A 10,435-nucleotide genomic window follows, 5' to 3' on the forward strand; every position below is an offset into this window, starting at 1 on the left:
CAAAGCTGGACCATCCAGAGGAATGATCCCCCTGCAAGAATTTTATAGGCAAAAGGGGTAGAAGCTGCTTGATGAGACAATCACAGAAAGGGAAAAGGACTTTTTTCCTGTTCCAAAACCTTGCATATTTGGTTGAAAGGAAAATGCAAAGCAATGGGGGTGTAGAGTGCAGAGCCCAGGCCTCTCTCTCCCTGGATCCCACTCCATTCTGACAGTAACTTCTCTCTCTGCCACCAGAAGAACCCAAATCTATGGTATTTTGCAGTATTCTAGCTCCAGACATTGGAGGAAACTGTTTCTGCTCCAGAGCAGCCACTGGCTCAGCCCCTCTGTAGGGAAAAGTGGGTTTAGACTCTCCCAGGAGAAGGGTAGAAATGAATTCCTAGTTTTCAGTGCATGAGCACACACTGTGACTCATCACAAAGAAGAGATTTTGCCCTCAGCACCTCTCCTTGCTCTGGCAATGCCTTAAAGCTGCAGCAACTGCATTTTGTGGGAAACTGTCCTGAGGCATGACAACACCCCAGAACACATCCCAGGCTGAGCCCCTTGGAGGTGAGGGGCAGCTGTGTCCCCATTCCTGGGTGTCCAAGATGTTCAGAGGATGGAGGATGGCAGCTGAGGCTGTTAAAGAGTATGGATTTTATTAACCCACATTTACAAGTGCCAAGAAGTAAAACTTTCTGGGGGTTGGGTGGATTTAACATGGTAGGTTTTGGTATGAGGTAGCTGAGGAGGAAGCAGAATCAACTTTGGATCTCAATTTTTACCTCACTCTGACCCCAATTGTGCCTCAAATGAGGGTTTTTTAGAAAAACTTTCTGAAGTCAGGAGATTTATATCTTATTTCCAAATGGAAGGGACTTTGCTGAAACCGGCATGGATTTTACCAGGTCAATACAATTTATGATGAAATAGGAGACGTTTAAATCTAGTTCTACATAAATAGCCCCAGCAGGAAAGTAGAGGAGCCTGATAAAAAATATTTTAAAAAATTAATCCATTTTTAATGCATCAGCATCAGAAAATGTAACAACAGCCAAGGAGATCTCAAATCCTTCCTGCAGAGGGTAGGGAAGGGAACACACTGCACATGCCAGCAGGCTTGTGGGCAGACTCACTGGCTACACTTTTTCTAAAAGGATTCATACCACCCTCTCCTGAAGGGACATTTATATTCAGGGCCAGTATTATACACAGTTAAGAGAGCACAGTTTGGAAAGTGATTTTCTGAATGATGATGAATAAATCTGGCAAGAGTGAGTGCAGCAACCACTGCCTGAGAGGTGGCCAGAGTGGGGGTGAGAGCACCAGCCTGTTCTGCTGTGATTCTGTCCCAGCATACTGGACCCAAAATCCAGGCTGCCAGAGCAAAAAGATGCAACAGCAGTGTGGGAATATGTGCATTTGTAGAAACAGAGGAATTCAGTCACTCCAAGAGGCATTTGGTCAAAGTCCCCAGGGCTTTCACAGAGAGCACCTCGCAGTAGCTCTGCTCCGCAGCACCAGATGGTCCATCATTGCCAAGCAGCTTTATGGTCATCCAAACCCTCTCAGATCTCTGTTCCTTGAAGTTGCACATCTTTCAAGAAGAAAAACAGGGGAAAAAACTGTCTTGAAAGCTGGGCTTTACTGCCCTGAGCCAAGATTCACATGATACCTTTTAACAGCCTTTCCTTCCCCACTTTTCAATTAACTGCTCTGCACTGAAGATTGCAGACTGTCAGCTCATGCAAAGAGTAAATCCTTTCCTAGAGCTTTTAAAACTATTTTCTCAGGCTCCTGACTGCAGAGGGTTTTGAACAAACTGTTTCCAAGGAGGAAAAAGAAAATTAAGTGAATGGTTTATTGCAGTCAGCAGCATTTCTCCCAAGGTGTTTGTGCTGCTGCTCTGCTCCGGGGAGGAGGAGCTGTCACACCTCAGTGGACTTTTTCCAGGCAGAGTCATCAGTTTTGACTTCATATTTCCTTGGGGTTAGATGGAAATTTCTCAAGACTAGAAGTAGGAGGCAGAAAGGCACCTACCTACCTACCTACCTACCTATCATACACAATCTGCGAGAGGTGAGACAAGAAGGGACTACAGAATTTTTCCAGCTTGCTCCAGAGCAAAAAGAAAGAGCAAAAGGGAACTGAAGTGCTTTAGTAAAAACTGACACTCCTCATTTTTCAGGTGATGACCAAAATGGAGGTGACATTTTGGTCGAAAAGGATGTCACCCTGGTTTCCAACTCGTTCCAGGAATTTGTTTGGAAACTAGATGTTGCTGTACTCCAAGAACTGATGCTGCCAGGAGGTGGTGAGAAATAAAGGATTCAAAGAGAATCCTCCACTCTGGAGACGTGAAAAGAGAAAATTAGAAACCTGTTAAAAATCATAAAACTGGCAGGTCAACTGAATTATCTTAGCAATTTGGAAGAGTGACCTGAAAGATAGTAGCTGAATTTGGGGAACAGGTTTTTTGGTTTGGGTTTGTTTTGTTCATTTTTTTAAGATTCAAAAACTAATATCAGTATATATATATATATAGTACATGACCTTCCAGACATGACATTCCAGATTAATTTTTAATTCTGTCATAGAGGGGCAAATAGGAATAAATAAATAATGGCTGAGAAAGCAGAACAAAGCAGTCCCATAATCACTGTTTCCTCTGCAAGAAAAAAAAAAAAACAACAAAAACAACAACAAAAACAACCTTATACAGAATAAAGTTTTAAGCCCAAACCAAAAAAAGGCAGGTTCACCACAGATGCAGCCCAGCACTATTTCCTGCATCCAGGCTTGCAGAGAGACAGCTCTGAGGAGTGCTCAAAGAAAAATTGCAGTGTTAAAATCTGGTCATTTTTCCATTTCCATCACTGATTCCTTCCAGATAAGGAAATGTACTACAGAGTCACTTGGGAAGCAGCCTTTAATGTGCCTCCAAGACTTCCTGGGTTTTAACAGGTCATTTCCTCGCTAAAAAATTCTGCTTCAGACCACTGGACTGGGGCAAGACAACCTCAGCACCCTCCCATTGCATATCAATATTTATTAACATTTATTATGTTAAAGGAGGCTTCAGAAATTTCTCAGAAAAAGAGGAAAAAGAATAAGAAACAGGAGCCCATTGTCCCATCAGCACAAGGAGCAGGGACAAATATATGTATATATACACTTAAATATGTATATATGTCCCCTTCTGAAGGAGGGACAAATTGCAGCAAACTCCTTCTCTCACTGCAATTTCTCCCCTTCTCAGGACATTTCCCTTGCCAAGAGGAAGGGCTGGAGCTCTCCCATCTCCCTCCCTCCTCCAGCATCTTGGCTCTAACCTGGCACAAACCCTTTGCTGCATTTTATATAACTTCATTGGTCTGACTTCCCAACTGCTTAACAGCCCTTATCAGCAAATAAAAGCCTCCAGCAGCAGATGAGCAAAGTGATTGAGAAAGCTATAAAAACAGAAAAGAGAGAGCTGTCTGTAGTTAAAACAAGCCTCAGCTCCTGCTCCCCAGCCAACTCCCCCACTAAGTACAGAGGAATTGCAGGTTTATTACCCTCCCTTTGATTGTATGTCATCATTACAGCATTGTTTTCCCACATACCAATTCCTTCCTAGCTCCCACTTGCAATAAAAACCAGAGATTTGGGTTCTTTTAAAAGATTAATGGACACAGCTGCCCTCATACTCTAAACTTGTGAAGTGGCTGAATATCACTCCTGAAATTCCAAATTCTGACGGTTTTCTGCTGGGGCTGGAAGTCAATGATGTTGTGAATTACAGTAGAGTTGGGTGGAGGGAAGGAGTTGGCACTGTGGTGAAATGAGACCTGTTGAGGGGAAATTCCTCATAAAGAAACTCCAGAATTAACAACCGTTTTTGATGAAAACAACAAACAACAAAAGCTGTTTCCTTACAGGTTTTCAAAAGAAAAAAAAAAACAATTTTGCACAGAATGACTTGAGACTTGTCTGTGCTCTGCTTTGGGGGTGAGTAGGAAGTGATGCTCAAAACAAAGCCTGAAAGCATTGCTCTAAACACAACAGCTCACTAATGTGGGAGCAAAGCACACCTTGGGGCACAATTTGGGGCGCTGGAGTGGCTGGGATGAGCAGGATGAGGGTGGGAGCCACATGCCCAGTGCCATGGGCAGGTTACGTGGGTCAGCACAGGAGGTGCAGGGATGGAGCAATTCCCGGGTAGAAGAGCTAGAGATGGGGGAAAGGGTCTTTTTGGATGGAAAAAACCCAGAAATTTGGTTATTTTCTTTTGCTGGTGGGAGACAGGTTGTAAGCAAGGGTTGATTTCTGTTTCTCTCCCACCCCCAGGATGATTGGTAATTTCCCTTGGCCCTCAATGAACCCCTTAGCCCTGCAAAATGTCCTTGCAGGGTTTTGCTGTGGATCTGCAAGGTCCACAGAGCCATCCCACGGTGTCCCCATGGCTCTCAGGCCAGGCACAGGCTGACCATTCATTCAGAAATACAACGAGCTGGAGAAAGCCATGCTGCTCACAAGGTGTGAGAGGGACAAATGGGTGGCACAAAGGACAGGTAGGACATCCTCATGTCCCCAGTTTCAGTCCTGATCACATGCCTGGATAATCCCCAGCTCAGGACAAGCTGGGACTCCTTGCTGGCACCATTTTGGAGGGAGTGACAAGCGACAGTAAATCTACCCTGACCTTCACTACAAGCCTGTGTGGGCTGTCAGGACCCAAAAGAAGAAACCCAGATGTGTGCAGCAGCAGAAAGTCTCTTGCCAAGCCAGAAATGCTGTGTTTTCACCCCAGCTATGATGTCTGCATTTAGTATTCATTGCCATGTCAGTGATCCTCATGAATTCCCCCCGTGTGCATGTGCCTCTCTCATCCATTTCTATCAGCATCCCTCTGTAATTTATTATTAGTTAAGAATTAATAGACACTTGGAAGTATAATGTTACATTTTTGTCTTCTGGTGCTCTGAAGCATTTCATGCAGCAGATCAAGCATTAAATCTGTCATGTAAACACATTATTTTGTCATGTGATGCATTATGATAGCCCACTACCAGGAAAATGAAAAGCACTTAACGGTTCGTGTTTGATGTGTACTGTCAACAAAACTCAGGAAGAATTTATAAGGTGTTGTGGTTTAATGAGTACCTGTTTAATAGGGTTTGAGTATCATTCAAAAATGTGGCTTTACGGGAGACATGTGATACATTGAATTTCAATGTGAATTATAAAACCCAATCTAGATCTCCAGGCTTCTACACAGCAAAGATAATAAGGTCCAGGGAGCTGTTTAGAAGCAATAAATCATGACCTTCTCCTTGTTTTCTCTTGGAATATTCCTGTCTCCTTCGTCAGGTTTTATGAAGCTGCAGGGTTCATGTATGGAAGTGCCATCCAGTATCTTTGATTAGGGCAGAATAACTCAGCTAGAGACAGGGAATGAATGAACTAAAGAAAAAGGAAGAGCTGAAAAATAGGAACTCTACCAAAAACCCAGCCACTGACAAGCCTGGCAAAGTTTAAAGGGAAAAAGCCAAAGAGTTTGTTACTGACTTGGGAAAGCTTCAGTGACTGTGTTTCTAGGTGAAATCTTGACCCAGCAGACTCCTAACAAAAGCCCCACACGTGGCCAGATGTATCACAACAGCAACACAAAAAATGGCAAAAATCTGAACACAGATGGAATTTCTTCTCCCTTTGCTCCCCAGGATGCTGCTGGGAGCACCTCCCACAGACTGAAACAAGATGCAGTGTGATATGACAAAAACAGACAGAAGCCTGAGGATAAATCCCAATCCCACTGTTAGCCCACAAAAGAACCAGCCAAGCACTGCTTACAGAGGGAGCCAAAGGTAGATCCACCAAGTGGATCCAAGTTAGAGCTCCCCTTGACCTCATGGTACACAGTTCACAGGCTAAGAGTCCTAAAACCATCTCTTCAGACAGCTTTGGTTGGAATTCATCAAGACCTGATGCAATTAAATGCTCTAAGTTATTAATACTAACAAGATTTACTGCTCCCCATTTACAAATTATTTGCATTTTTATGCATTCTTTTAGCATGGATCATCACGAATTTCTTTGGTATTCATGAGGTTGCAATTTGTGTATTTCCATAATTACCTCATCATATTCCCCATTAGATAATGGACCAAGGGCATAAAACACCAAGCAGAATTCAAAAGCAGCATTGACTCTCTGCTCCACTGAGAGACTGAATGTCCCTTGTCCTTGAAGCAGAGCTCACAGGAAAGCCCTGGCAAAGGGCTCTGCCCCACCACTGGCTGAGGCTTGCAGGTAGAACTAAAATTTAAAATAATTTTTAAAAAAATCAGAGCTTGATCATTGCAGCCTGCAGGATTATCCCTGCTCACCAAACTGGGTCCATGCACACATTCTCTCTGCACAGCCCCCTTGGACTAAAGAGGATTGTGCCATGTGCATGACAAGTTAAGGAATCACAATCATCTCCAATCCACAGCTTTTAAAGCAGGACACAAGTGGGAGCTGAAGAACCAAAACCAGCTTGGCCACACAGTGCCCCACACCAGGACTGTCACTGCATCCCCTAAGGCAGAGTTTGCATCCCAAACTAACCCAACCCAACCTCACGGGTAACTCACCAGCACAGCAGAGGGAGGGGGAGGAAGGAAGAAAGATGAATTTCCTGTACATGAAAACCTTTTTGTGCACTTAGGAATGGAGATGAACAGATTTAAAATTAACAGGCTTAGTTCAGCGCTGGGCAAGTGATCTAAAATGGCCAATAAATAATTCATCCCATCACCATCCATCACGGGCAGCCTGGCCGCTGACGCAGACCACGTCGGGGGGCTTGCTTGGTGAAAAGAGACAACTTAATTCAGAGCAAAGTGTATAATCCAAAATCCCATAAATGATTCATCACTGGATTAAAAGCTATAGATTTCTCCATAAAATTCTCTCCCCTGCATTAAATATGCAGATGATTGTGTGATGTTTATTAACTACTGGATGGCTTAGTTAAGGATGACACCAGCTCTGGTGCTTGAAAGCACCTTTGAAGCTATGAATCTTCATTAGAAGTATATTAAGCATGAAAAGGGGTTACCTTCCAGGATTCAATGTTCACCAACATCAGTAGAACTATGCACATGAGAGCAGAGAGTTGGGCCTCAGTATACTTTGTTTTAGAACATAACTATAGACAGGATTTCTGCCCTGGTTTGGATTACCTACCATATTCCTCTTTCTCATGGCATTTTAAAAAACGGAGAAAAAATCCCAAACCTCAAAACATACCCCACCAAATTTTCCTTTTTTTCTAGAAACTTCAAAAACAGAAGCTGCATGTTGAAATAGCCCGAGAACATTCAGCTTTTATTCTTCTAAGAATTTTTTTTTTTAATTTTAAAAAAATATTTTGGGAAGTGGTAGATTTCCCTTCCCCTTGGAGAAGGGTCAGTGCTGGAAAGACTAAAGAAAGGCAATGAACTTTTACCAGAGATTATTTCCCAACACCTTCCTCCCCAACCCTTCCACTGGTTTTTGCACACTCCAATTTGCATCTCTCTTCCTATTGTCCACATGGTCTTTCCTGTCTCAGTTTCAAGCTACTTGGAAAGGTTAGAAAAGGTTAGAAAAGAAGTCCCATGAGGAGAGGCTGAGGGAGCTGGGGGACCTCAGCCTGGAGAAAAGGAGACTCAGGAGGGACCTTTTTGCTCTCTGCAACTCCCTGACAGGAGGTGGTGGCCAGGAGAAGGTCAGGCTCTGCTCCCAGGAAACCAGCAGCAGGACAAGAAGAAATGGTCCCAGGGAAAGTTCAGGCTGGACATCAGGAGGAATTTGTTCAATGAAAGCACTGTCAGGCATTGGAAAGAGCTTTCCAGGGAGGTGGTGGAGCCACTATCCTTGGAGGAGTTCAAGGATGTCACTCAGTGCTCTGGTCTGGGTGACAAGGTGGGGATCAGCCACAGGTTGGACTCGATGATCTTGGAGATCTTTTCCAACCCATTGATTCTGTGACTCTGCCCTACAGGGTGAGGAGATGGGGATTCTCTGTGGGAAGCCCCACTCTAATCCCAGTGCTCCTCTTAGTTTCTAAACACCCCTCAAAGTGATCCTTTGGAGAGCTCCTTGCCAACACCCCTGACCTGCCTGATGGATGCTGAGACGAGCTGGGGGATTGTTTAGGGCTGGCATTTCCTTTCTCAGGTCACTGCTTCCACACTGTGATTGCAGGAGCTGCTGACTCTTGGGGTTTGGGTTTTAAATCAGCAAGAGAAACCAAAACCACACTGCTCCCAGCTGGGCTTAGACAGCACAGGGAAGAGGAAATCAAGAAGTACATGGTCACCACAGCCTGAGGAGCACAAGAAAACCAGGGTGATACTGAGACTTGCAGGAAATTGTGTTGCTGGAGGAAACATGAGCTGGAGCCAAAGGTGCTGAAAGCATTCCCTGGAGCCAGCCATGAGCTGGACTCCTGGCTGGGACTTCCATCACCACTGGAGGAGGCTGCATTTCTTCTGCTTGGTGTCAGCAAGTCTGCATCACCTTTACAGCCTCTTCTGATCCCTCCAGATGTTTCTCTGCTCAGTCTCTGCAGCTCAATTTTGCCATCTGCTGTCATGTCTGTGGCAGAACATCCCATTTCCTCATTCTGCCAGGCTAAAATTTTCCACTTTTTCATGCATTCATCTCACACTGTGTGGTTATCTCTGTTCTTTCCCCAAGTCCCATGATGCTATTTATTCCTATTTCTAATTTCCTATGTACTCAGCCACATTCTTCCCTTCTGCTTGCTCTTCCTTAAGCCCCAATTACATTTCACCTCTGAAACCAAGAGACTTACTTATATTAACCTTAAAAAATGCCTAGAAAAGCACATTAGGGCTAAGAAACAAACCTGGAAACATAATAAAATGTGCTGCTGAGATGGAAAGGGACCATCAGAACAGTCAGCTCCAATAAAGTCTGTTAAGAGAGGTCTCTTATTAATCTCAAAATGATATTTAATTCATTCCTCTGGTTTCTCTTTAAGGGATTTTTATTCCTAACTCAGCACTTCCCTTTTTTCTTTTTCATTATTTCCTCCTGTTTTCTCATTAGCCAATCCCATATCCCAAAATATTCAGATCTCCCTTTTTAATTGCTTTCCCTCCATACTAATCGGGCAGTTCAGCCATCATCTCCTCACATCAGACCTCTTTTACCCTCTTTATTGGTCATTTTGATACAGATAATTGTCCACCAAGTACTGGGGGCCAGTAAAAAATTATTAGTTGGACCAGCAGCTAAATCCTTCATTAATTAACTGCCTTGCTCCACAGAGCTGAGCCAGACGCTCCAGATAGAACAACATTTAGGCTTGACATGGACTCTGAACAAATTAAAACCTGTTTTGCTCTGCCACAGGCTCCCTGTGCAAATCCATAAATGCTGAGATAATTCCAGCAGCTCCAAGTGCTGGGGAGAGGCCTCAAAGCTGGGTAATTTTGTGGTGCTTGGCAGTTGGAGAGGTGGTGGGAGGCCAGGATGGAGGGACTGGAGTTTTGGGGAAATGCAGGACAATTTTAAAGCAAATTTGCTGCTTTGCCCTGTGTGTTGCTTTAATCTGTTAACAGAGGGTTTTCTTGGCTACAGTGCTTTATTTTACTTAACTGTATTTTTTTCCCTTCCAAGATAAAAGTTTTAAAAATAAAGGCCAACATTTCCAGATGCCAATAACATCCTCTCAAACAGCCTTTTCTTTCTAAAAACGTGCTGCTTTCATCCAGTTTTTCTCCACTAGACCCGAGACTGCATTCTGGGGCTTCTGTTGCTTTTGGAAAGCAGCACTTCTGTTTCCTCCAGCTACATTTTCAAAGGCTCCCTTTAACCTTTCCCTGAACACACTGACAGCCAGAATCCTCCCAAACAACTTCAATGAATTCTCATTTAAACATAACCCTCCCCAATTCCTTGCTTCCAATTGCCACCCTAAACCCAAGCCTCTGCCTCGATAATTGGGGTGGATAAAAAGATAAATAAAAACGCTCAGTGGCATAAGTTACACTTACAGCTTCCCCTGAAGCTTCTCAGGGCTGCATTTCCACATGGCTGATCAGATCAAACTCACTTTGTTGGCTCCCATCTCTTCTCCCCTTGTGCAGCTCCCCAAAATCAGGGCTTTTAAGTCCAGCCAGCACCACAGCAAATGTGCTAGAACCTTCCCAAGTGAGAGCCAGCTCTGCTGTAAAGAAGTAATTAGTGAAGAGCTAATTAGTAAGAGCAAAAGGATTGGCCCAACTCTGACAATTGGAAGCTGCAATGGAAATATTGTTGACTTAATTAGCAGGTTTAATTGGGTGGGAAAGAAAGGCAAGAAAGAAAAGTTTGGGTTTTTTCAAAGGAGTACATCAAAACTGTTTGGGACTTTTTTTATTTGTTGGTTTGTTTCTTTTTATTCCTTTGAGATTTTTGTAGGATTCAT

Source organism: Lichenostomus cassidix, chromosome 13 (genome assembly GCF_008360975.1).
Source record: "Lichenostomus cassidix isolate B80296 chromosome 13, HeHo_3.0, whole genome shotgun sequence".
NCBI classification, from domain to species: domain Eukaryota; kingdom Metazoa; phylum Chordata; class Aves; order Passeriformes; family Meliphagidae; genus Lichenostomus; species Lichenostomus cassidix.